Source organism: Oncorhynchus keta, chromosome 21 (assembly GCF_023373465.1).
Source record: "Oncorhynchus keta strain PuntledgeMale-10-30-2019 chromosome 21, Oket_V2, whole genome shotgun sequence".
Lineage (NCBI taxonomy): Eukaryota > Metazoa > Chordata > Actinopteri > Salmoniformes > Salmonidae > Oncorhynchus > Oncorhynchus keta.
The window spans coordinates 38,899,341-38,924,462 of record NC_068441.1 but is presented as its reverse complement, the minus strand read 5'-3'; the positions used below and the strand labels follow the sequence as shown (position 1 = coordinate 38,924,462).

The 25,122-nt window shown below is 40.9% G+C and overlaps 1 protein-coding gene across 5 annotated transcripts in view; it reads left to right on the top strand.

Moving 5' to 3' along the window:
• The first annotated feature begins 3,492 nt into the window (after positions 1 to 3,492).
• LOC118376202 (receptor-type tyrosine-protein phosphatase alpha-like) overlaps positions 3,493 to 25,122 on the top strand; it is a 104,461-nt gene continuing 82,831 nt past the window's right edge. For 4 of the 5 annotated variants that reach the window (XM_052473925.1, XM_052473926.1, XM_052473922.1 and 1 more), the window contains exon 1: positions 3,494 to 3,883. The gene's annotated coding sequence lies outside the window, so the exon portion shown is untranslated. Of the gene's footprint in view, positions 3,884 to 25,122 lie in introns of all 5 variants that reach the window. The other variant, XM_052473924.1, reaches the window with a different exon arrangement.

The window sequence follows — 25,122 nt, the reverse complement described above, 5'->3', positions numbered from 1 at the left end:
TCAGAGTGGTGGCATTGCTACTGGTGACTTCGACAGGCATATTGGTTTTTGGCAAGACACTACATGACCAAAAGTATATGTGGACATCTGCTTGTCGAACATCTCATTCCAAAATTGGGCATTAATATGGAGTTGGTCCCCCTTTGCTGGTATAACAGCCTCTACTCTGGATGTTGGAACATTTCTGCTGGGACTTTATTCCATTCAGCCACGAGCATGCTGAAACAGGAAAGGGATTTCCCCAAACTGTTGCCACAAAGTTGGAAGCACAGAATTGTCTAAATTGTATGCTGTAGCGTTTAATGCTGTAGCGTTTAGATTTCCCTTTACTGGAACTAAGGGGTCTAGCCCGAACCATGAAAAACAGCCCCAGACCATTACTCCTCCACCAAACTTTATGGTTGGTGCTATGCATTGGGGCAGGTAACATTTGCCGAACCCTGATTTGTCTGTCGGACTGCCAGATGTTGAAGCATGATTTATCACTCCTGAGAACACATTTCCGCTACTCCAGATTCCAATGGGGGCGAGCTTTACACCACTCCAACCAACGCTTGGCATTGCGCATGGTGACCGTAGGCCTGTGTGCGGCTGCTCGGCCATGGAAACCCATTTCATGGAGCTCCCAACTAAGTTTTTGTGCAGACGTTGCTTCCAGAGGCAGTCTTGGAACTCTGTGGTGAGTGTTACAACTGAGGACAGGCGATTTTTGCACGCTTTCAGCACTCGGCGGTCCCACTCTGTGAGCTTTTGTGGCCTACCACTTTGCGGCTGAGCTGTTTTTCCTCTTAGACGTTTCCACTTCACAATAACAGCACTTACAGTTGCCCGGGGCAGCTTTAGCAGGGCAGAAATTTGACGAACTGACTTGCTGGAAAGGTGGCATCCTATGATGGTGCCACATTGAAAGCCACTGAGCTCTTCAGTAAGGCTATTCTACTGTCAATGTTTGTCTATTGTGATTGCATGGCTGTGTGCTTGATTTTATAAACTTGCCAGCAACGGGTGTGGCTGAAATAGCCGAATCCACTAATTTGAAGGGGTGTCCACATACATACATACGTGTGTGTGTGTGTGTGTGTGTGTGTGTGTGTGTGTGTGTGTGTGTGTGTGTGTGTGTAAAAAAATATATATAATATATATATATATTATATATATATTATATATATATAATATATATATATATATATTATATATATATATGCGCTCTTCAAAGTGCTGTTTTGGGTACAGAAAAGTTTATGTATAACTTGTTATAATGGTTATGGCTACAGTACTGGCGTTATAATATTGGATCTTTGAACTAGCACTTGATAACACCAGGCTGTATCACTTCCGGCTGTGATTGGGAGTCCCATAGGGCGGCGCACAATTGGCCCAGCATTGGCCGGGATAGACAGTCATTGAAAATAATAATTTGTTCTTAACTTGCCATTGTTCCCTAACTGTTACAATGGCTGACGGACCTTTTGTTCTTTTTAAAGCGATCATCATGGTCAAATACTAAAGAAGAATAAAATATGGAAAAATTAATGTTGGCCTATGTTTCTCTAAAGGGTTAGACTGAATATGTATTTATGGCTTGATGAGTGGTGGCCCAGATGTAACGTTCTAAATCATACCGCAATTTCCTTATTTTAAAAGTTACATATCAAACTTGATTGTTGACAAGCAAAACATTTTTAGACTCAACAATGAATTTATGAAACAAGTACAAAAATATATTCTTGGTGTAATTTTCCTTTAAGTTGCTTCAAAATAACCTAATATTCACCGATATTGTGTTTGAGTTTGGTGAATAAGGCCCTCTTACACACTAGTCATGTTTGTATGTATTTGTGAGGACCATTTGCCTATGTGAATGGACCGTGTGTGTGTGACACTTCTTTTATTTGTGGCAGGTGCACACAGGAGACCTGGGAGGCTATGCTACAAGCGACGAGTTCACCAGAGCTGTCATTGCCAACCTAACCATCTGAGCTATCCTCATACTGGCTGCTTGTAAACACAGACTTTATTTAACTTCTGTCAAACTAATCTCACTGTATTGACTGACACCCACACTACAAATTACATTTTCCAGACCATGTGAAATGACAGCTTACACCCATGGGAGTTTACTCAAATATATGTAAAATACGCACAATTTAAATAGAGGAACTGCTACATAATTGAGAAACCAATATAGGGACTGCACATTCAGTCTTATAAGCAGTACCAAAATAAGAATGTTTTCCTATGTGATAGTAGTTCTATAACACTTGTAAATCACATTCCATAACACTTGTAAATCACATTCCATATTCTGTAGCAATGTTCTTTCTACTTAACTGTTCTTCAATGACTGGACCATGTACTTTATCAGTATTTATTTTTTAACGTATTCTCTACATGCATTATTGACTTGTTAATTCATTAACTGTAATAAACATATTACTATATCTGAAACTCTGCTGTATAGAAAATCGGTCTTAACATAAGTGTTGTATTTGAGTGATGTTAGTGTAGACAGTAATGTAATTTGTATTGCATAAATATTGAATTGCAACAGTGTGACGCTGGGTTTAAAATAGTTCTGAACCTCTAGTAAAATCAATATAAATCTTAAACATTTGAAGGTGATCTGGAAGTGAGTTCCAGAAATGACACCTTTTTAGAGAAAGGAAAAAAGCTGATTGGGACGTTGCTTTTTTTTAGATCTCAGAACTTGTAAATTTGGCAGATAAATATTTGTAACCTGGTGGCTTTGGTAAAGCCTCTTGCATCGTTTGGGCCTCCCGAGTCCTAGACCAGTGGTTCCTAACTCCAGTCCTCGAGTACCCCCAACAGCACAAGTGTTTTATTGTTGTAGCGCTGGACAAACAACTGACTCAACTCATTGAGGGCTGATGAGTAGGTGACAAGTTGAATCGGGTGTGCCTGTCTGGGACTGCAATAACAATGTGTAATGTGCCGGCTTTTGTTCTAGCACTATACCTGACCTGATTCAACTAATCAATAAAACATCAAGTCTCAACACTATCACAACCGGCGGTGATTTGGAGTCCAATAAGGCGGTGCGCAATTGGCCCAGCGTCGTCCGTGTTTGTCCGGTGTAGGCCATCGTTGTAAATAACAATTTGTTCTTAACTGACTTGACTCGTAAAATAAAAAATATATATACATTGATCAGTTGAATCAGGTTTGCTACTGCTGGGCTCAGTGGGCTGGAACAAAAGCCTGCAACCTTTAACCCAGGACCAGGGTTGGTGACCACCACTGGCCAATGTTGACAGAGGGCCAACTAAATGTGCCCCGGCAGCCTATGGGAAATTAATAAACCCGTCCAATATTCGACTTTGTGTATGTGACAGAAATGACCAGATGGTTGACTCGTGCTCTTCTGGATAGGGATGCTGTTTACTCGGTCTCGTGATGGTCCGCCAGATGTCGCAGTGGCACCGTGGAGGGAGGGGGAGGAGGGGCCTGGCTTGGCCTGGGAATTCTCTGCTTCCCATTCCTCCTATTGCAGACGCAACATGGCGGACTAGAAGAGGCGGCGACTCCCCTGGATGCAAGGAATAAACTGGGATTCACGTCCCCCTATGCCTCGAGTAAGACGGAGAGATACACATGTGTTATAGAGACCTTCGGTAACATTGAGGAATGTTTGGGACCGTTCTAGTCACTCGTTAGGATAAAACAGACTTGCGATCTTTTGCCTCCAAATTGTCTGTCCCAGATCGTTCCTATCACTGACACAGCCCCCACCCCCCACCCCCCTGCACACACTCTTGGTTACTGGAGTGTGGAGACGGGCCGGTGTTGAGAACGTGTGAAAAGGAAGAAAGGAATTTCACTACTGTAGATATTCAGGATTGTATTACACCAAACGGGAGTCGTGGTGAGTTTTGTTTTTATTCTGCTGTAAATTGTCACCAGGTACGGTGAAGCGTGTTTCATTAAGTTGTAATAATGTCTGGCTACTTATCACACAAATAAGCACTTTTGGATTGTCCCATATCATTATCACAGTTTAGTATTCCACGGCTAACATCGTTTCGGTGATGAGAGAGATACGGCGGAGAGGGAAGAGGTTGTTTTTGTATAACGTTGCATGGGTATCATGGGAGCGCACCCAATAATATGTTTGTAGCGACATGAACATTTACAGAATGAGCTTGTAAGGGAGGAAACATTTTGCGAAGGGGGAGAGAGAATATGCCACAACATACATTTTAGATTTCCAGAGTGTGAGCGTGTTCTGTGAACGCATAACGTTACATTGTTTCCATGTCGCATTGTTACAATCGGGGGGCCAGTGCGTTCTAACTGAAAAGTACATATTGATCAACGCTTTGTTGCTAAATGTTTAGAGATGGTGGGGGAGTAACCCGGGGCTGGGGTGGGGGGGATAGGGAGTTTAGTGGGAACACAGCCCAGGAATTAGGTCGCTTTATACAGACAGGCCTTCAAATCACAGCACACATTTACATTTTTGTATATCAAGTATACTGCTTTACTCTGCCTCGCTCTCCATTTCCTCTTCTGATACTAATTATTCTGGCTTGACTGGACCTTGAGGTTACTTAGTCTAGCCTAAATGTAGTTACGCAATATGAATCTTAACTAATTGTGCATTGGCGTCACAGCTGGTGACCCCCTTAACCCTGGTAATAACTATAATGTAATGTATAAACATGACTTGTGTCCCAGGCAGGCTGGTTTCAAAAAGTTTGTTTCAGTGCAAGCCCTTAGTGTTTACATGCCGCACACTGTATAGTTGGTGTGCTGTGACAACTCCCTCAATGATTCTAATCAATAAAAGTTCATGAGCATGAAAAATACATTTGGCAATGCAGGAGTCATCAAGGAATATGTTCCACGTTTTGTCTGCTGACCTTTTGAAACCATTGATTTCATGAAGGTGGAGGCCACTTTCATTTGATGCCGTTTTTGATGCATCATTAGGCATGACTGCAAAAAAGGCTTGAGGCCCTAGTGCAACTTGAGTGTATATTTAATTGTCTTGTCGTGCTGAGCGATGAGTGCTTTTTGAGCTCGGTTTTGGTTCCACATTTTTTATTACATTATTAAGTGCATTATGTGGGTTGAATGGTGTAACAACACAGAATAACACAATTAATTAAAGTCCCATGAGTTTTAATGGCATGTGTACAAGTACAGTGAATGCCTTTCTTGCAAGCTTTAAACCCAAGGATGCAGTAATCAATGTTTTACTAAAAATAACAAAAGGTAGAACAAAAACACAAGAAATAAGAACACGAGAAAGTAAGCTATGTACAGGGTCCGTTCCAATACCACTTTTACAATTTGCAGGGATACTGGAGTGATAGAGGTAGATATGAATTGGGGTAAGGTGACTAGGCATCATGATGTACGATAAACAGAGTAGCGTCAGCGCAAATGAAGATTGTGTGTGTAGAGTCAGTATAATTGTTTGTGTTGGGAGTGTGCGTGAGTTTGTAGAGTCCTGTGCGTGTGCATAGAGACCGTGCAAGGTCCTGGATGGCGAGGAGCTCGGCCCCAGTGATGTACTGGGCTGTCCGCACCCCCCTCTGTAGTGCCATGTGACGGTAGTGACTGCCCATTATGCTTATCACTTATTAACCATAATTTATTCACTTTAATATAATACACTGAGTGTATAAAACATTAAGGACACCTGCTCTTCCATGACAGACTGGCCAGGTGAAAGTGATGATCCCTTATTGATGTCACTTGTTAAATACACTTCAATCAGTGTAGATGAAGGGTATGAGACGTGTTAAAGAAGGATTTCTAAGCCTTGAGACAATTGAGACATGGATTGTGTATGTATGCCATACAAAAGGTGAATGGAAAAGACAAAAAATGCATGTGCCTTTAAACGTGTCACACCGGTTCATGTCAAGAACTGCAATGCAGCTGGGGTTTTATGCTCAACAGTTTCCCATGTGTATCAAGAATGGTCCACCACCCAAAGGACATTCAGCCAACTTGACACAACTGTGGGAAGCATTGGAGTTAACATGGACCAGCATCTTTGTGGAATGCTTTTGACACCTTATAGAGTCCTTGCCCCAACGAATTGAGGCTGTCCTGAGGGCAACTAAATATTAGGAAGGTTTTATTAATGTTTTGTTGTGTATATTACTTTTGTTGTATTTGTTAACTTTATTTAATTCCAAGTCATCATCTCATCCCTATAGAGCTGCTGCCTATGCTCTCTGACAAATCACTATTTTAGTAGTTCTTCAATGTAAATAAGGCATACTTTTATGACTGCTGAATACCAACTATCAGTCACTTAGATCATGTATTTTCAAGTAGAGGCACATTCTATGTATAGGCCTATGTCCGACACATAAAATATGGCCTGCTGCACATAGCCTAGCCTGGACCTTTTATTATCAAAGCTACATGTATGCTCGCTGTCAGCCTCAGCCGGGAACATGGATAACATTCTCAACAGCTTGCACAAGGGAAGAAACTAGTATTTGGGTCAAGATGGAAGTAGGCCTATGGCAGTGTTTGGCGTGCCTTCATAAGTGAACTGAGCTGTGTGCAGCTGTGTCCACCTGGAGCGTGACTCGTCATGTCTCTGGACTGCTTCAGGTTGCATTCCCCTGCTCAGAGGTTTCATCCATCAACCAATGGTTGCGTGCCACATCATCGACTGACAGTTTGCTATAACATGACGTGGTTAGCTGATCCTTAAAATACCTATCCAGACGTTGTAAGATCTGGCATGCATTATCAACACCTGGGCAGAGGAACGCACCCTCCAAAAACTATTTTCATCTACAAGGCCCATATTAGAAAAAATTCTCTGCACATTTATCCATATGCCAAATCAAACATTATTTGTCACATGTACTGAATACAACATGTGTAGACTACTGTAAAATGGTTACTTACTACAAGCCCTTAACCAACAGTGCAGTTCAAGAAGAGTTAAGAAAATATTTACCAAATAAACTAAAGTAAAAAATAATAAATTAACACAATAATGAGGCTATATACAGGGGGTGTGAAACAATGCCTAATTTATCTTAACCATTACAGATAACAAATCCAAATAGCTAAATTGCCCTTGTATATTCTGGCAATAAAAAAATAAGTTCAATTTTAAGATTTCATTTATTGAAATCGTAATATCAACTGGTTATATAATATTGTGGAACCTCAGCAGTGGTACTTTCTCGTAGAAGAAGCCTATGGCTCAGGGCTCTGCACTAACCTTTTCTACATGGAGCATGTGTGTGCCTAAGATAAACATTTTTCGTTGAACTCCTAGCTTTTTGAGGTGTTAGAGCCAGAATCCATCTTTTTCTAGGTGCCTCCCCCCCAAAAAATCCAGGTCGCACAGCTGAAAATATTTAGACACAAATTAGAGTAAAATGGTCGCACTGGAAAGCCCTACTATGGCTGTGCAATGGCATAGCCTTGTTTTGTTAATTTAATAGACAATATGCTGTTATTTACCGAGCCCTTATCACAGTCAAGACACCTATTTTAAAGTTTTAAAAAACATTCTATAATAGAACAGAATAAAATGTAACAGTGCGAAGTGAAGCGCATCTTGCGTCTGGAACAGTTATTCTCAGTGTTATCATTTGAAACTTGGGTCAATTTAGTGAGTTGAATTGCAATTTTTTTCAGGGTTATAAACCTATATCTGTCATGTTTTCAATATACAGATGTTTGATTTAGTTCATTCTGCCTGTTCTTTGGAATTTTCTAAATGGGTTAACAATTCCACATTGAACACATGCATGGGGATGAATTATATCCATGACACCCATTTGGTGAGTAGGACTAGGCTTAATGATTCTGAGGAAAATACGTTCTTTGTCTTTGTCAAAGTAATGTTTTTGTATATTTTCATTTTGAACTTGTCTGTTTCGGGGGTTATAACCAATGCTAACCAATTCTAAATGGCAGTTTGCAAAGTAGGGTCGTCACTAGTTTGCACAAAGTCATAAACCCTGCCTATTTCTACAATTTATCATCTTAAAATCTGATTTTAAACCTAACTCACACTAACCACACTGGCAATTTTGACTTTGTGCTTGTGGTAACTAGTTACAACAGTAAAGTAGCATAAGCTGAAAGTAAATGGACACAATTATTCCAAACGTGCAGCTCTTTGTTGGAATACATATTTCCCTACTTCAATCAACCAGTCCATTTTGAATTTGTGATAAAGCTGTCGTCATTTGGCAAAGAATGTCACTTATGTATCCGATCAGTTACAGTGCCTTCAGAAAGTATTCATACCCCTTGACTTATTCCACATTTTGTTGTTACAGCCTGAATTCAGAATTGATTAAAAAAAAAAATTCTCACCCATCTCCACACTATACCCCATAATGACAAAATGAAAACACATTTTTAGAAATGTTTGCAAACATAAAATATTTCATTTTCAATACAATCTCATTTACATAAGTATTCAAACCCCTGGGTCAATAAGGGTAAGTAACAACACATCCGTCACACTGATCATCAACATGGGGGCCCATCAGGGGTGTTTCCTCAGTCCCCTCCTGTACTGCCTGTTCACTCATGACTGCATGGCCAGGCACGAATCCAACACCATCATTAAGTTTGCCGATGACATAGCAGTGGTAGGCCTGATCACTGACAACAACGAGACAGTCTATAGGGAGCAGGTCAGAGACCCGGCCGGGCGGTGCAGGATAACAACCTCTCCATCAACGTGATGAAGACAAAGGTGATGATTGTGGACTACAGGAAAAGAGGACCGAGCACACCCCCATTCTCATCGACGGGGCTGTAGTGGAGCAGATCGAGAGCTTCAAGTTCCTTGGTGTCCACATCACCAACAAACTATCATGGTGAAGAGGCCACGACAAAGCCTATTCTCCCTCAGGAGACTGAAAAGATTTGGCATGGGTCCTCAGATCCTCAAAAAGTTCTAGAGCTGCACCATCGAGCATCCTAAATGCTTGCATCACTGCCTGGTATGGCAACTGCTGGGCCTCCGACCGCAAGGCACTACAGAGGGTAGTGTGTACGGCCCAGTACATCACTGGGGCCAAGCTTCCTGCCATCCATGACCTCTATACAAGGCGGTGTCAGAGGAAGGGCCTACAAATTGTCAGACTCCAGCCACCCTAGTCATAGACTGTTCTCTCTGCTACCGCACAGCAAGCGGTACTAGAGTGCCCAACCTAGGTCCATAAGACTTCTTAACAACTTCTACCCCCGAGCCATAAGACTCCTGAACAGCTAATCAAATGGCTACCCAGGCTATTTGCATTGCCCCACCCCTTTTTCTATGCTGCTGCTATTCTCTGTTTATTATCCATGCATAGTGACTTTAATAACTACCTACATATACATATTACCTAATTTACCTGGATTAGCCGTTGCCCCCAGACATTGACTCTGTACCGGTACCCCCTGTACATAGCCTTGCTATTGTTATTTTACTGCTGTTCTCAAATTATTTGTAACTTTTGAAGAAAATGTTACATGACTCTTATTTTAACTGCATTGTTGGTTAAGGGCTTGTAGGTAACCTGTTGTATTTGGCGCATGTGACAAATAAAATTTGATTTGAATTAATGTTAGAATCACCTTTGGCAGAGATTACAGATGTGAGTCTTTCTGACTAGGTCTCTAAGATCTTTCCACACCTGGATTGTACAATATTTGCACATTTATTCTTTTAAAAATTATTCAAGCTCTGTCAAGTTGGTTGTTGCTCACTGCTAGACAGCCATTTTCAAGGCAATTTAAATCTGCTATGTTGTTGTCTTTGTTCTCTCTTTATGTAGTTTTGTCTCTTGTCGTTATGTGTGTGTTGTCCTATATTTTTATTTAATTTATTTTTAATCCCAGCCCCCGTCCCCACATGAGGCCTTTTGGTAGGCCATCATTGTAAATAAATAAAAATTCCTTAACTGACTTGCCAAGATAAATAAAATTAAACTTTAACCAGACCACTCAGGAACATTTAATGTTGTCTTGGTAATCAACTCCAGTGTAGATTCGGCCTTGTGTTTTAGGGTATTGTCCTACTGAAAGGTGAATTTGTCTCAGTGTTTGTTGGAAAGCAGATTGAACCAAGTTTTTCTCTAGGATTTTGCCTGTGCTTAGCTCTATTCAGTTTCTTTTTATCAACAACAACAAAAAACTATTGCCGATGACAAGCATACCCATAACATGCAGCCACCACCATGCTTGAAAATATGAAGAGTGGTACTCAGTAATATGTTGTTGGATTTGCCCAAACATAACACTTTGTATTCAGAACAAAGTTAATTTCTCTGACACATTTTTTGCAGTTTGACTTTAGTGCCTTAATGAAACAATATTTTAATTATGTATGGGCTTCTTTCTTTTCACTCTGTCATTTAGGTAAGTATTGTGGAGTAACTACAATGTTGATTCATCCTTTGTTTTCTCCTATCAGAGCCATTGAACTCTTAACTGTTTTAAAGCCACATTTTACCTCATGGTGAAATCCCTGAGAGGTTTCCTTCCTCTCCGGTAACTGAATTAGGAAGGGGGCCTGTAGTGCCTGGTTGTATTGGTTCACCATCCAAAGTGTAATTCATAACGTCACCATGTTCAAAGGGATATTCAATATCTGTTTTAATTTTTTACCGCCCTTTGCGAGGCATTGGGAAATCTTTGTGGTTGAATCTGTGTTTTGAAATTCACTGCTCGACTGAGGGACCTTACAGATAATTTTATTTGTGAGATACAGAGATGAGGTAGTCATTCAAAACGTTAACGTTAACTTCTTATGGCTAGGGGGCAGCATTTTCACATTTGGATGAAAAGCGTGCCCAAAGTAAACTGCCTGCTACTCAGTCCCAGTTGCCAATATATGCATATCATTAGTAGATTTGGATAGAAAGCACTCTGAAATTTCTAAAACTATTTGAATTATGTCTGAGTATAACATAATTCATATGTCAGGCGAAAACCTGAGAAACATTCAACCAGGAAGTGGGAAATCTGAGGTTTGTAGTTTTTCAACTCTTGGCATATCGAATACACAGCGTCTATGGGGTCATTTTGCACTTCCTAAGGCTTACACTAGATGTCAACAGTCTTTAGAGCCTTGTTTGATGCGTCTACTATAAAGGAGGGGGGAATGAGAGGGGATTGAGTCAGAGGTCTGGCAGAGTGCCACGAGCTGGTCCTGCGCATTCACATGAGAGGTAGCTTGCGTTCCATTGCATTTCTGAAGACAAAGGAATTCTCCGGTTGGAACATTATTGAAGATTTATGTTAAAAACATCCTAAAGATTGATTGTATACTTCATTTGACATGTTTCTACGAACTGTAATATGACTTTTCGGCTGAACATTTGCCTGGACCTGCCCGCGCGTCGTGAGTTTAGATTGTGTACTGAACGCGCAAACCAAAAGGTGTTATTTGGACATAAATGATGGACTTTATGGAACAAATCAAACATTTATTGTGGAACTGGGATTCCTGGGAGTGTATTCGGATGAAGATCAAAGGTAAGTGAATATTTATAATGCTATTTCTGGCTTCTGTTGACTCCAACATGACGGATATCTTTTTGGGTTGTGTTGGTCTCTGAGCGCCGTACTCAGATTATTGCATGGTTTGCTTTTTCCGTAAATTGTTTTTGAGATGTGACACATCTGTTGCATTAAGGAGAAGTTTATGTTTTAATCTGTGAATAACACTTGTTTTATCAATGTTTATTATGAGTATTTCTGTAAATTGATGTGTCTCTGTGCAAATTCACGGGATGTTTTGGAGGCAAAGCCAAATGTAAACTGAGGTTTTTGGATATAAATATGAACTTGATCAAACAAAACATACATGTATTGTGTAACATGTTGTCCCGGGAGTGTCATCTGATGAAGAATATCAACGTTTAGTGATTAATTTTATCTCTTTCTGCTTTTTGTGACTCCTCTCTTTGGTTGGAAAATGGCTGTATGCTTTCTGTGACTAGTTGCTGACCTAACATAATGATATGTTCTGCTTTCCCCGAAAAGCTTTTTTGAAATCAGACACTGTGGTTGGATTAACAAGAATTTCATCTTTAAAATGGTGTCTAATACTTGTATGTTTGAGAAATTTGAATTGAGATTTCTGTTGATTGAATTTGGCGCCCTGTAATTTCATTGGCTGTTGGCGAGGGGTTCCGAGACAGGTTAAACACTTATTGCACACATTCAACTTATTATGAGACTTTTTACTCCGGAACTTATTTAGGCTTGCCATAACAAAGGGGTTGAATACTTTTTAACACAAGACATTTCAGCTTTTATTAATTAATTGGTAAAAATTTGGGAAAAATCATTCCACTTTGAATTTATGGGCTGTTGTGTGTAGGCCAGTGACACAAAATCAAAATTGAATCCATATTAAATGGCTGTAACACAATAAAATGTGGAAACGTCAAGGGGTGTGAATACTTTCTGAAGGCACTGTAGATACGTTTTTATAGGCGTTCATTTCTGTAGACTTTAACGGGAGCTCAGCAAGCATGTGTAGAGGAAGAAGTCGGAATGCAATTTGAGTGAGTGAGACATAGGGGAAAGGGAATTTATGGAGAAGAACTGTTTGATTGTTGGCTTGGTTTCCTTTTTGTTGTGCCCCACAAATACACATGTACAAATGGAACACTAGAATCAAAGCAAATTTGATTCTAGTGACCAAATAAAAAAAGATCTCTGGTTAAAGATTGAGTTTTGACGTCCGTTCGAGTACTTGATTACTCATGCCTATCCCTAGTGAGTGGTTGCACCGGTCTCACCTCTTCACCAAGTTCAGCTTGTCATGTTTTTGATTATTCAAGTGCAAAGCAGAAGCTGCTCTCTTCGCTCTGACATTGACTCGTCATACCTGGACTTCCCCTAGCGTGCCCTGACATCAGGTGGTCATGTCTGGGCTCGTCACTGCTCCTCACAAAGTGGTGTCTAGGTGTAAGAGCAACTGGGCCTCATCTAGCATCTTTGCAACAGTTGGGAGATTCATGTCAATATTTAGGGAAAGCAATTTGGTTCTACCATGTCTGAATATATTAGAGGTGGCTCTCGTAACTTTGTTAATTTAGCTTAGTATTTCCATGAGAACACTGAAGATGTAGGCTAGGCTACTTTAGAAAGGACAGCCTGTACAATGTTTTCTTTGGTGGGTGTTTGAAACTATCGGATATAGTATGCTGGGAAATTTCACAATCCTGACACAATACAGTAAAAAAAAAAGTACTTTAGGTTGGGGCGGGGTGGGAGGCAGACAGACCGATAATCTGTTTCCACCAATGTAACACATGGAATATAATTTCTCAGTGTTACTGCATTGCTGAATGCTGCAGCAAACGTGTTCAGAGATGTTTTAAAAAGTTGTGCTATACTGTCGATGTAGGCTAATGTATTATTTTTTAATGTTCTTTTGTCAGTGCAGTTGTGGCCTATATTTCAGTACTATAGTGATTGAAAGTGGTGGAAAGATGAAAACAATTGCCTACTTGGAGAAACAAGAGAATCTTTCTTGCCTCCCACTTTCCCCTAAATATGTGTAGGATAACACGGTATGCTGGCATAGGCCTAGCTAGGGAAGCAAATAATATCAGATCCTTCCGTAAATCTTTATCTAACAACTAGGGATTAGTGTTGTCTTTACAGTCCTAGGACTGTTTCTAGTGCCCCAGAGTGTAGACACAGGAGTAGGTTCATTTCCATGTGAAAGGACCCATGAGCACCAACACATGAAGAGGCTATATTTTGTAGAAACTCAATATTCGGAAAGTGTTCCTAATGTATACTCAGTGTATACATTATTCAACCATTTTCCATCCTAAGAATGAAGAATAAGCAAAGGCTTTGATTTAACGGATGGAGAAGGGGTCTTAGAAAACATCTAGCAGAAAAGTCTTGAAAGAAATGCATCAAAACACAATAATATGGAAATCTAAGACCTCTGCCGGCTAATACCAATACTTATATTTTGTTTGGAATAATGTTTTCTGCCTTCTGTAAGTTTAAGAAAACGTTGCCTTGAGCCTTGAAATTCCGTCACCAAAAATATTTAAGATATTTTCACATTTCTCTCCCTCATGAGGGAGGATAATACAAGTTCACAGAAGTAACAAGTAAAGGTAGACCTATCAATGAGTTTGTTTTTACTGATATACATTTTGTTTGAATTATTAATTGATTAAAGCCCAAAATTCTGTTTCCAAATCGGTAACAGAACTTCCCAAAAATCTGTAACTGAATTTCTGCAATTGAATTGGCTACAATGAGAAATCATAGTAGTCACAAACCACAGTTGGGTCACCAGCTACTGTCCTCCCTTCCACCTGCATACTGTTATGATCAGCTGATAACTGTTTTCTTTTTCTGTCATCTGGTGGTTTTAAGCGAGTGTGTAAAGTCTAGATACCCCCCCTCTCTCCAATTAATGTCACCTTTCCCAGCTCTAACTGACACCTACCAATGAACCACGTCTTTCCATTTACTGTAACCAGCATCCTCACCCACTAAGCACCGACCGACACCTGACAACCATGGACGTTGATAAAAAGTTTACATTTGGTCAGTCCTCCCTGGCCTAAATTTCAACGCCCATAGAGGTCGTTTTTTGTTCTGTCCGGACCAGCCGTGATTTCAACGACCACAGACGTCTGGCCTGACCTTCCTTTGGCCCAAACATAGACGTCCATGATTGGTTAAGATTTGTCCTGGAACGAACCAAATCTTAACCAGTCATAGACATCTATGTTTCACAAGTTTGGACAGCACAGTAGAGTACAGTAAATACAAGTAGAGTATAGTACATTGAGTTCAATACAATACACAGTAGAGCACATTAGAATACACTATAATGTACTGAACTATACTCTACTGTACTCTACTGTATTGAACTATACTCTACTGTTCTGTAATGTACTCTACTGTCATCCACTGAGCTCTACTGTGCTGTACGTTATGTTCAAACAACAGGGTTTGGCCGTGGGGGCTTTACTTTTCCTCATCGCGCTCTAGCGACTCCTTGTGGCGGGCCGGGAGCCTGCAGGCTGACTTCGGTCATCAGTTGAATAGTGTTTCCTCTGAAACGTTGGTGCAGCTGGCTTCCAGGTTAAGCGGGCGGGTGTTAAGAAGCACAGTTTGGCAGGTCATGTTTCGGAGTCATGACTCGACCTTCACCTCTCCGAGCCCGTTGGGGAGTTGCAGCAATGAGACGATCGTAATTGGATATCACGAAAAGGGGGGTAAAATAAAGTAAATTGTACCAGAATTTGCGAAGGAGCATATTGTATTTTCCTACCTTCTTGTGTACCTATTTAGGATACATAACCATGACGAGAATGACATTTATATCCATAATTATGCATTTCTGTGTAGTACAGATCAGGGACCCATGATGAAATTCCATTACAGCAATTCTGTTAGTGTGAATACAATTAACTTCATGTAGTTCAATAATCAAGCTCTTTTTTCCATGATTGAAACCTCATTCTTTCTGCAGACATCTTTTGAAGCAGATGTTCACACAAAAAAATGAGAGATTTTACAGAAATTCTATTACCATACTTTGCATCGACATAGTTCTTCCAGTAAATGTGTTTTTGTAAAATGTTCATTGTAAATTGTTAAAAGTAGTAATTGTGTATAGAGTGAGAAGTAGGGTTGGGCGATATCCAGATTTCCATACCTTCATACCGTGCCTGTGCCATCCCGGGTATATACGGTATTACTGGTAGTGCACAATTCTCATAGCGGCTATAGGTAAATGCTAACAAGTGCATGCTAACATTTACTACTAGGACAGACAACCCAGCTCATAAAGTTAGGCAACTATCTCAAAACGCAGTTTGCAGCACGCACAAAACAAATACTATCAAATACTATCCAGGAGGGAATTGTCTGCTGTTACCAATGAGTTTGATCTTGCAAGCTAAAGTTAGCAAAACATAGGTGGAAAGAGTCAGGGTAGACTTCTGCTGGGGTTGGAGTCATTCAAACTCGTTTTTCAACCACTCCACACATTTCTTGTTAAACCAACTATAGTTTTGGCAAGTCGGCTAGGTCATCTACTTTGTACATGACACAAGTATTTTTTCCGACAATTATTTACAGACAGATTATTTCACTTATAATTCACTGTATCACAATTCCAGTGGGTCAGAAGTGTACATACACTAAGTTGACTGTGCCTTTAACCAGCTTGGAAAAATCCAGAAAATTATGTTATGGCTTTAGGCTGTCAATGACAGCCTAGGAACAGTGGGTTAATTAACTGCCTGTTCAGAACAACAGATTTGTACCTTGTCAGCACAGGGGTTTGAACTTGCAACCTTGCGGTTGCTAGTCCAACGCTCTAACCACTAGGCTACCCTGACATCATTTGAGTCAATTGGAGGTGTACCTGTGGATGTATTTCAAGGCCTACCTTCAAACTCAGTGCCTCTGCTTGACATCATAGGAAAATCAAAAGAAATCAGCCATGACCTCAAAAAAAATGTAGGCCTCCACAAGTCTGGTTCATACTTGGGAGCAATTTCCAAACGTCTAAAGGTACCACGTTCATCTGTACAAACAATAGTACGCAGGTATAAATACTGACAAGGTACACATCTGTCGTTCTGCCCCTGAACAAGGCAGTTAACCCACTATTCCTAGGCCATCATTGTAAATAAGAATTTGTTCTTGACTGACTTGTTAAATAAAGATAAAACATATCTATTTTTTTAATACAGCCTCGCTACTATTATTTTACTGCTGCTCTTTAACTATTTGTTATTTAGATTTTTTACTTCTACTTTTTTCTTACCTGTGTTGTTGGTTAAGTAAACAAACATTTCACTGTAAGGTGTACCTGCTGCACGACAGTGAGTGAGTGATTCACAAGGCTCCTGTCATCTTTGTGTGCTTGTAAACAAACACCATGTGACTGGGGACCAACTTGTGCAATACATTAGGATATACATTTTCTTTATATCCTAATGTATTGCACAAGTTCACTGCAGGTATTTACTTAAATGTATAAATAAAACAAATGAAAATAAATTGTTTCAACGGTCCCATGGCTTTTTCCCAATACGGCAGTCTACGGTATACCTCCCAAGCCTAGTGAGAAGGAAATGCAAACCTTGCGAGGTGGAATTGAGGTACAGTATTGGTAGTACATGTGCAATGCTTAACTATGTGAAAGGGATGTACTATGACACCCAAACCGTTGCTTGCAGCGGCATTGTGAATTAATGTGGAATTTTATTAATTTCACTTGTCGTTTTAACGGACAACCAAAAAAAAAAATGTCCGTTTGTCAAATCCCTGTTCTTAGCAGAGTTCCGTTATCGTGGAATTGCCCGTAGCAGCTCATTAAAAAACTGCACCTTGAGTGACAGTTTGACACTACAGTGGAGCTATTTTCATTCATTAGGCCCATCTTCACTGCTCCAACATGCACTGTCAACTTGCATGTTTGCTCCAGAATTTAGGCCTATTTAAAGGTTATGAAATAGTGATGGTCTCATTGACAGTAGCACTTAGTAGACATGAACTCGCTTCTGGACTAAAGGTGTTCCCATGCTTCTCAGCCCAAACAGTTCGGAAGAGTTTGTGCATATATTATGATGACGTTTTTGTTTGTTTTGGACTTCGGTGAGGGTTTTTTTTCAACTGTTCGGGCACATAATTTGGTAAGCCGAAGTTCAGAGCCGAAGTCTACGCCCCTTTGTCGGTGATTGGTCAACAGTAGGTATTCTTCAATAAAGTCGTGTCATTCAACGAGAGATGACAATTTTTCATGCACATTTTTCGTAGAGAAACTGCCCCAAACATCTTAGTTACACAATTTTACATTTAACTAAGAACTCCTCTGCAAAAACACAAAAATTAATGACAGATTAATTCTGTCTGTTTTGAGGAAGTGTATACTGGCTATGGTGTCTCAAAATTGACAACTGATACTAATGATGTGAGCATGCTCGTTCGGCTAGCCGAGTTCAGCTAAGAGCAAGCCCGAACTGAAGCATGTTGAGTCTTAAGTCACACAACTGACTAGAGGGGGGGTTTCTAGTATGGTATGTAGGTTTATGTCTACAGTGTTCTTCAACCATTATTTATGGTGGGTCGCCCATCTCACCTAGGTCGGTTGACTGCCGCCAAATTAGACTAGGCCTCATGATTTCAGTGGAAATGTTATTTGGTGTCATCTCTTCAGTAAAAATACAAAAAACTGATGTCACAGAGAGGGTGTAGAGCAGCTCTGGTTCTTTAATGAGCCTGGGATGGGTTTCTTATCTTGCATAGCTAAGGGAGTGTCATGGTCTTAGCAGACGTTGGTCAGTTTTCCCAGTCACATAGGCCTGGAGCTTACGGTTGGGGCTAGTTCTTTGAAAATATAATGTATACTTGATTTGGCGCACTAGGTAGACAGGTGAAATATTTCAAAAATATTTCCAACTTGCTAACGGCACTCAGGTCGCTAATGCATTCAACTGAAATGTGTCTTCCGCATTTAACCCAACCCCTCTGAATCAGATGGGTGCGGAGGGCTGCCATAATCGACATCCACGTCTTCAGGGAACAGTGGATTTCTCATCTGAATGATGAGGATAACTGGGATATTTTTGAAATTGTTTTAAATGTCGGAAGTATCATACTTTTTAAAACTCACCGTTACATTGTTTTACGTCACTGTGATCAATCAATTTAAAGAAGTTCAACAACATGTTGACTATCAGGCTGTGCAGGCAGGCTGCTCCTTCTTTGTTGTGAGGCTTCTCACAGAGCTCACCAGGGGCCTCTAGTCTGCCCACATCACACAGGTTTAAACTGAGTGGAAAACATGGTTGTTGGAATCTTGTTTCAAAGCCAAACACAACAGCAGCCAAGTTCACTCTACTCTACTGAACCTTCTGTTATAGTTTTGTGTGCAGGGCAATGCATGGCAGCCCGCGGCCTCTACATTGGGCTGGTAGAGTGAGTGAGTGTGGGTTTTGCGGCCTTCAGCTCTCCTCTTGGCCCTACACAACGCTCACGGGTCACAGTGGCTTTGGAGGAAGGCCGCTGCCTAGTGCCACCACATCCTCTCCTCTGTGTGATGTGGGCAGACTGTGTTGGCCCCTGGTGAGCTCTGTGTGAAACCTCACAACAAAGAAGGAGCAGCCTGCCTACACAGCCTGACTGAGTCAACATGTTCATTCACTCACTGGGATGAGTTTGTGCTTGGTCCTTCGAACCGGACATGATCGAGCTCACGCAAGCTTCGGCTGACGGACACTAAGGTTGCTCTGCACATTTTGCCTTGGCGCTAGTCCTGGATCCTCCCCTCCATTTGGGCGATTTACTGTCTCATGTGAATGAGGTGAGTGAACACAGTCACAGAGCATACTAGGAGCCGTATTAGCCCTACAAAGGGAAATCCAGAGGATTGTGGGTGACGCATGTGGTGTTGAGGATGTATAATCCGTGGTCTGTGTTGGGGGTGAGGGAGAGTAGTCCTCTCAGCCCTTGGCATGGCCTACTTTAGCCACCATGAAGAGGGGCATTGAGTATTCTTGTCACAGCGGACTCCCTCAGGACACAGGCAGAGTATTAATATGCCATGAATGGGGACAGACAGACTGTCCTTATCTCTCCCCGCGATGACTCGTGAAGCAGTGCACCCTCAAGTGAGAGCGCAAACTTCTCCTTGCTCAATCTGTGGAATGGGAGAATACCCAGACATCCTCCTCACGTATTTGCTTGCCTTGCTGGTGTCATTCCATCAAGGACGTTGGGCTTCTTATCGCTGAGGCTCCTGGCAAGTTGTTCTGACAGTCTGAGCTACCCACCCTTGATGAAGTAGAGTTGATGGCATTTGGCGCGCATGTACCCTTATGAGCTGGTTTACTGGAGCTGTAGAGGGTGACTCAGTCAAATGTAATTGTAATTCGGTATCTTTTACAACTGCAGAGAATGAAACATGCCGTTAGAGAATTAGGTGAAATCCACTGAGAATGACAGCTCTGCTCAGATTGATGTTATAAGGTGCAAACGTAACAGGAAGAAGAGGATCGGCGATCAATGTGGGCCTGCTTGTTATGAGCATAGATTAAACCCAAAGCCGATGGGAACAAGTGGGAGGATCTAGCGTACCACTAAAATGTCTTGTGGTTTAGCTGTTTTAATTTTATGATGATATTTTGAGGGTGGATGGACAAATATGATACAAATTGTAAAATGGACTGTTGGCTAAAATTCGAATAGTTCAAAGAGTAAAAGACACAAAAACAAGACTTAATGTGAAGCGTAGAAATTACGCACATATAACAGATCTACCACTTTTTTTAAGGGGTGTGTCAGCTTTAATATTGCGGAAAGATTCTTGCTTCCATCAATGTAATTGTCTGCATCATTTCCAATCCCCTATATATTTTTGGGGTAAATATCTATATCCATATGCATACATTTCAAATATATATATATATATTTTACCTTTTATTTATACAGTTTTTTTCTCATTGAGATTTAATCTCTTTTCCAAGAGAGACCTGGTCCAATAGCCGCAAGGGGAACAACGTTTCAGACCAAACAACTTACATACATACACGCGTGTTAGTGTGTGTGTGTGTGTGTGTGTGTGTGTGTGTGTGTGTGTGTGTGTGTGTGTGTGTGTGTAAAAATAACTATTTTTTAATCTCTTAACACCATCCATTTTGGATTTCTAGATCTACCACTTCTTAGACTTGCTTTCAATGAGAATGACAGATCTATAACTCACATTTCTATAGGATTTTGTCAGGTCGTACCAAAAAGTTACATATTGCAGCTTTAAGTAGCCTAAATCTCTCACACTATGAATCAAATACCATGAGGAGGAACAGAGGCCGCTATAGAGGCCTGTGTGTGGGATATCCACCTAAAGAGACTACGTCGGAGAGTGGATAAATCTCTTTTACCCACCGTTCTATTGGCAAATGTACAATCACTGGAGAATAAACTGGATGAGTGCTGTTTGAGATTATCCTATCAAGCTTTTCTGAATAACTGTAATATCCTGTGTTATATTGGTAGATATAAATCTAGCTGGACTTTCTATACACCGACCGGCAGGACAAAACATCTGTGTCGTGGAAGCTGAGGGGGGGGTGGTTTCTCTTTGTTAACATCAACTGGTGAGTGATCTCTAATATTAAGGAAGTCTCAAGGTTCTGCTTGCCTGAGTTAGTGTGGTCTACAGTTTATCATGAGCTATTTTATTTACCAAGAGTTTTCATATTTTTCGTAGCTGTCTCTTTACCACCACAAACCACTGCTGGCTCTATCCAAGGCTCAGTCAGTCGTTCACAAAACAGAATGCAGCGCAGTACGCGACTGGGGAAAGAAGAGACAACCAATTTACTAGTTACAGCCTCAGCGCGTGCTCTGGAAAGGCAGCTTACCAGTTACAGCGGCACGTCCCTAAATGATAACGAAGATGTAACGTTAGGTGAGAAGCCTGACCATGGAGACAGGTGAGAAGGTGATGAACTGTACTTCATGAGTTGTAAACGAAAAACAACTGGCATTTGGAAAGTTTGAGGTGAGGGAGCAAGTGTGGTGGAACAAGAATTGTTAGCATTGTTAAGTATCTTGCTAGCTGGATAAAATTATCCGTTAGCTAGCTAGAGAAATGTTGAGCAACATTGACCAACTCATCTGATCAAATAATTGAGTTTATGGTGTGAAAATTAGCTTGCTAATAAAGTCAGACAGTCAATGTTAGCTAGCTAACGTTACAACATCAGATGAGCTGACATTAGCAACCTAACCAATTCACTATAATATTAACTGGTGTACAACTTGCCGTTCCTCAAGTTATAACTCGTTAGTTGCTTACTGGACCCTGGCAATCTGTGTGAAATGTTAACCTGTTACTCCTACCCCCTACTTTTTCGAACATTCTGTTAAAAATCGCGCAACATTTCAGCGCCCTGCTACTCATGCCAGGAATATAGTATATGCATATGATTAGTATGTGTGGATAGAAAACACTCAGACGTTGATAAAACTGGTTAAATCACGGCTGTGACTATAACAGAACGTGCGTTTCATCGAAAAGTGCAGGAAAATCTGATCACTGAAAATGGGAAAATATATCCATGCGCCACTTCAACCCATTGTTAAACGTGATCCACATTAAATGGGGCTGAGGTTGCAATACCTACAGCTTCCACACGATGTCAACAGTCTTGTCATTTGCCTACGATTTGTTTCTTGGTTAAACAGACACAAGGCAGCGCAGTTCTTCCGGTCTCCGACCGGATATTTTGGTTGAGATTTACCCGGACATTATTTCCAGACGTACAGCTATAGAATATACATCGCCTCGTGATCAATTTGATCGCTTATTAACGTTTACTAATACCTAAAGTTGCATTACAAAAGTATTTCGAAGTGTTTTGTGAAAGTTTATCGTCAACTTTTTTAATTAAAAAAAATGACGTTACGTTATAAAACGCTATTTTCTTCATAGATCGATATCTAGGCTATATATGGACCGATTTAATCGAGAAAAAAAAACAATAGTGATGTTCATGGGACATCTAGGAGTGCCAACAAAGAAGATGGTCAAAGGTAATGAATGTTTTATATTTTATTTGTGCGTTTTTTGTGTAGCGCCGACTATGCTAATTATTTTGTTTACGTCCCCTGCGGGTCTTTTGGGGTGTTACATGCTATCAGATAATAGCTTCTCATGCTTTTGCCGAAAAGCATTTTAAAAATCTGACTTGGTGCCTGGATTCACAACGAGTGTAGCTTTAATTCAGTACCCTGCATGTGTATTTTAATGAACGTTTGAGTTTTAACGAGTACTATTAGCATTTAGCGTAGTGCATTTGCATTTCCAGATGTCTAGATGGGACGCCTGCGTGTCAGGTAGGAGCAAGAGGTTAACTAGCTAACAAACTAACCACTATCTGTTAACTAATGTTATCCCTCTACAGTATGAGAATTAAGGGAAAATGAAACGTTGCTTCTTAAACAAGTGGATTCAGGGATCAAGTGTTGCTGGAGCTGGGCCTGCCTTAAGCTGGATGCCACTATAGAGGTGAAAGGAACACCACACGCTTTCCCTCTTTGTCACTTTTGCTGGCATATTGTAGAACAGATGTCCACAGGTAGAACATGTACAATGTAATAATGTGCAGTGTAGCCCAAATATTGTTTTTGTTTTTCATGTTTCGGTGCAACAAAAAAAAGTGTCACCTTTTTGGGCCCTCACCAGTTTGCATCCCTGTGCTAAAGCTGCAACAACATTTCAGCCATTTAGTTTCTTACTTTCTTCTGACTGAATAGTTCTGTTACCGAAATCCCTCATTTCTTAAGGAAAAAACATTCCCCTTTCCCTCAACCCTTGCTCTCTTTACGTGTAACACGTAAGCATAGCATGCATGTGACCAATAGGGCCTGATATACATCCCATCATAATCATATCAATAAATTGGTTATTGCAAACTCCGGACACAGTAACACGTGAAAGCAAAATGGATGCGGAGGATGTGAAAAAGAACCTTGAAACAGGCAAATGTTTACTGGTTGCTCAGGAGGGAAAGAGGGAAGTCAGATCTGTGGATAACATTTGACTTAGTTGTGGAAACTACTAAAGCTGAAGAAAAAAGAGGGTATAGGAGCAAGCATTGCGTAAGTATTATGTGTGTCAAACAGTTGCTGTTAGATTACAATATTTATTACTTTTTCTGACCATTTGGAACAGTGTAAACAACACTGAATAAATACGTTTACCAGACAGTCTGTTCTAACTATATACAGTACATGCATACATGCATGCATACATACATACATACATACATACATACATACATACATACATACATACATACATACATACATACATACATACATACATACATACATACAGTTGAAGTCGTAAGTTTTACATACACTTCGGTTGGAGTCATTCAAACTTGTTTTTCAACCACTCCACAAATGTCTTGTTAACAAACTATAATTTTGGCAAGTCTGTTGTGTCATGCACAAAGTAGATGTCCTAAGTAATTTTTCCAACAATTGTTTACAGACCGATTTTAATTAACTGTATCACAATTCCAGTGATTCAGAAGTTTACATACTCTAAGTTGACTGTGCCTTTAAACAGCTTGGAAAATTCCAGAAAGTGATGTTATGGCTTTAGAAGCTTCTTATAGGCTAATTGACGTATTTTTTGTCAAATGGAGGTGTACCTGTGAATGTATTTCAAGGCCTACCTTCAAACTCAGGGCCTCGTTGCTTGACATCATGGGAAAATCAAAAGGAATCAGTCATGACCCCAGAAAAGAAATTGTAGACCTCCACAAGTCTGGTTCATCCTTGGGAGCAATTTCCAAATGCCTGAAGGTAGCACGCTCATCTGTACAAACAATAGTACGCAAGTATAAATACCATAGGACCACGCTGCTGTCATACCGCGGCGCAGGTCCTAATCCAGGCACTTGTCATCTCCCGTCTTGATTACTGCAACTCGCTGTTGGCTGGGCTCCCTGCCTGTGCCATTAAACCCCTACAACTCATCCAGAACGCCGCAGCCCGTCTGGTGTTCAACCTTCCCAAGTTCTCTCACGTCACCCCGCTCCTCCGCTCTCTCCACTGGCTTCCAGTTGAAGCTCGCATCCGCTACAAGACCATGGTGCTTGCCTACGGCGCTGTGAGGGGAACGGCACCTCAGTACCTCCAGGCTCTGATCAGGCCCTACACCCAAACAAGGGCACTGCGTTCATCCACCTCTGGCCTGCTCGCCTCCCTACCACTGAGGAAGTACAGTTCCCGCTCAGCCCAGTCAAAACTGTTCGCTGCTCTGGCCCCCAATGGTGGAACAAACTCCTCACGACGCCAGGACAGCGGAGTCAATCACCACCTTCCGGAGACACCTGAAACCCCACCTCTTCAAGGAATACCTAGGACAGGGTAAGTAATCCTTCTCACCCCCCTAAAAGATTTAGATGCACTATTGTAAGTGGCTGTTCCACTGGATGTCATAAGGTGTCTGCACCAATTTGTAAGTCGCTCTGGATAAGAGCGTCTGCTAAATGACTTAAATGTAAATGTAATACCGCTCAGGAAAGAGACATGTTCTGTCTCCTAGAGATGAACATACTTTGGTGTGAAAAGTGCAAATCA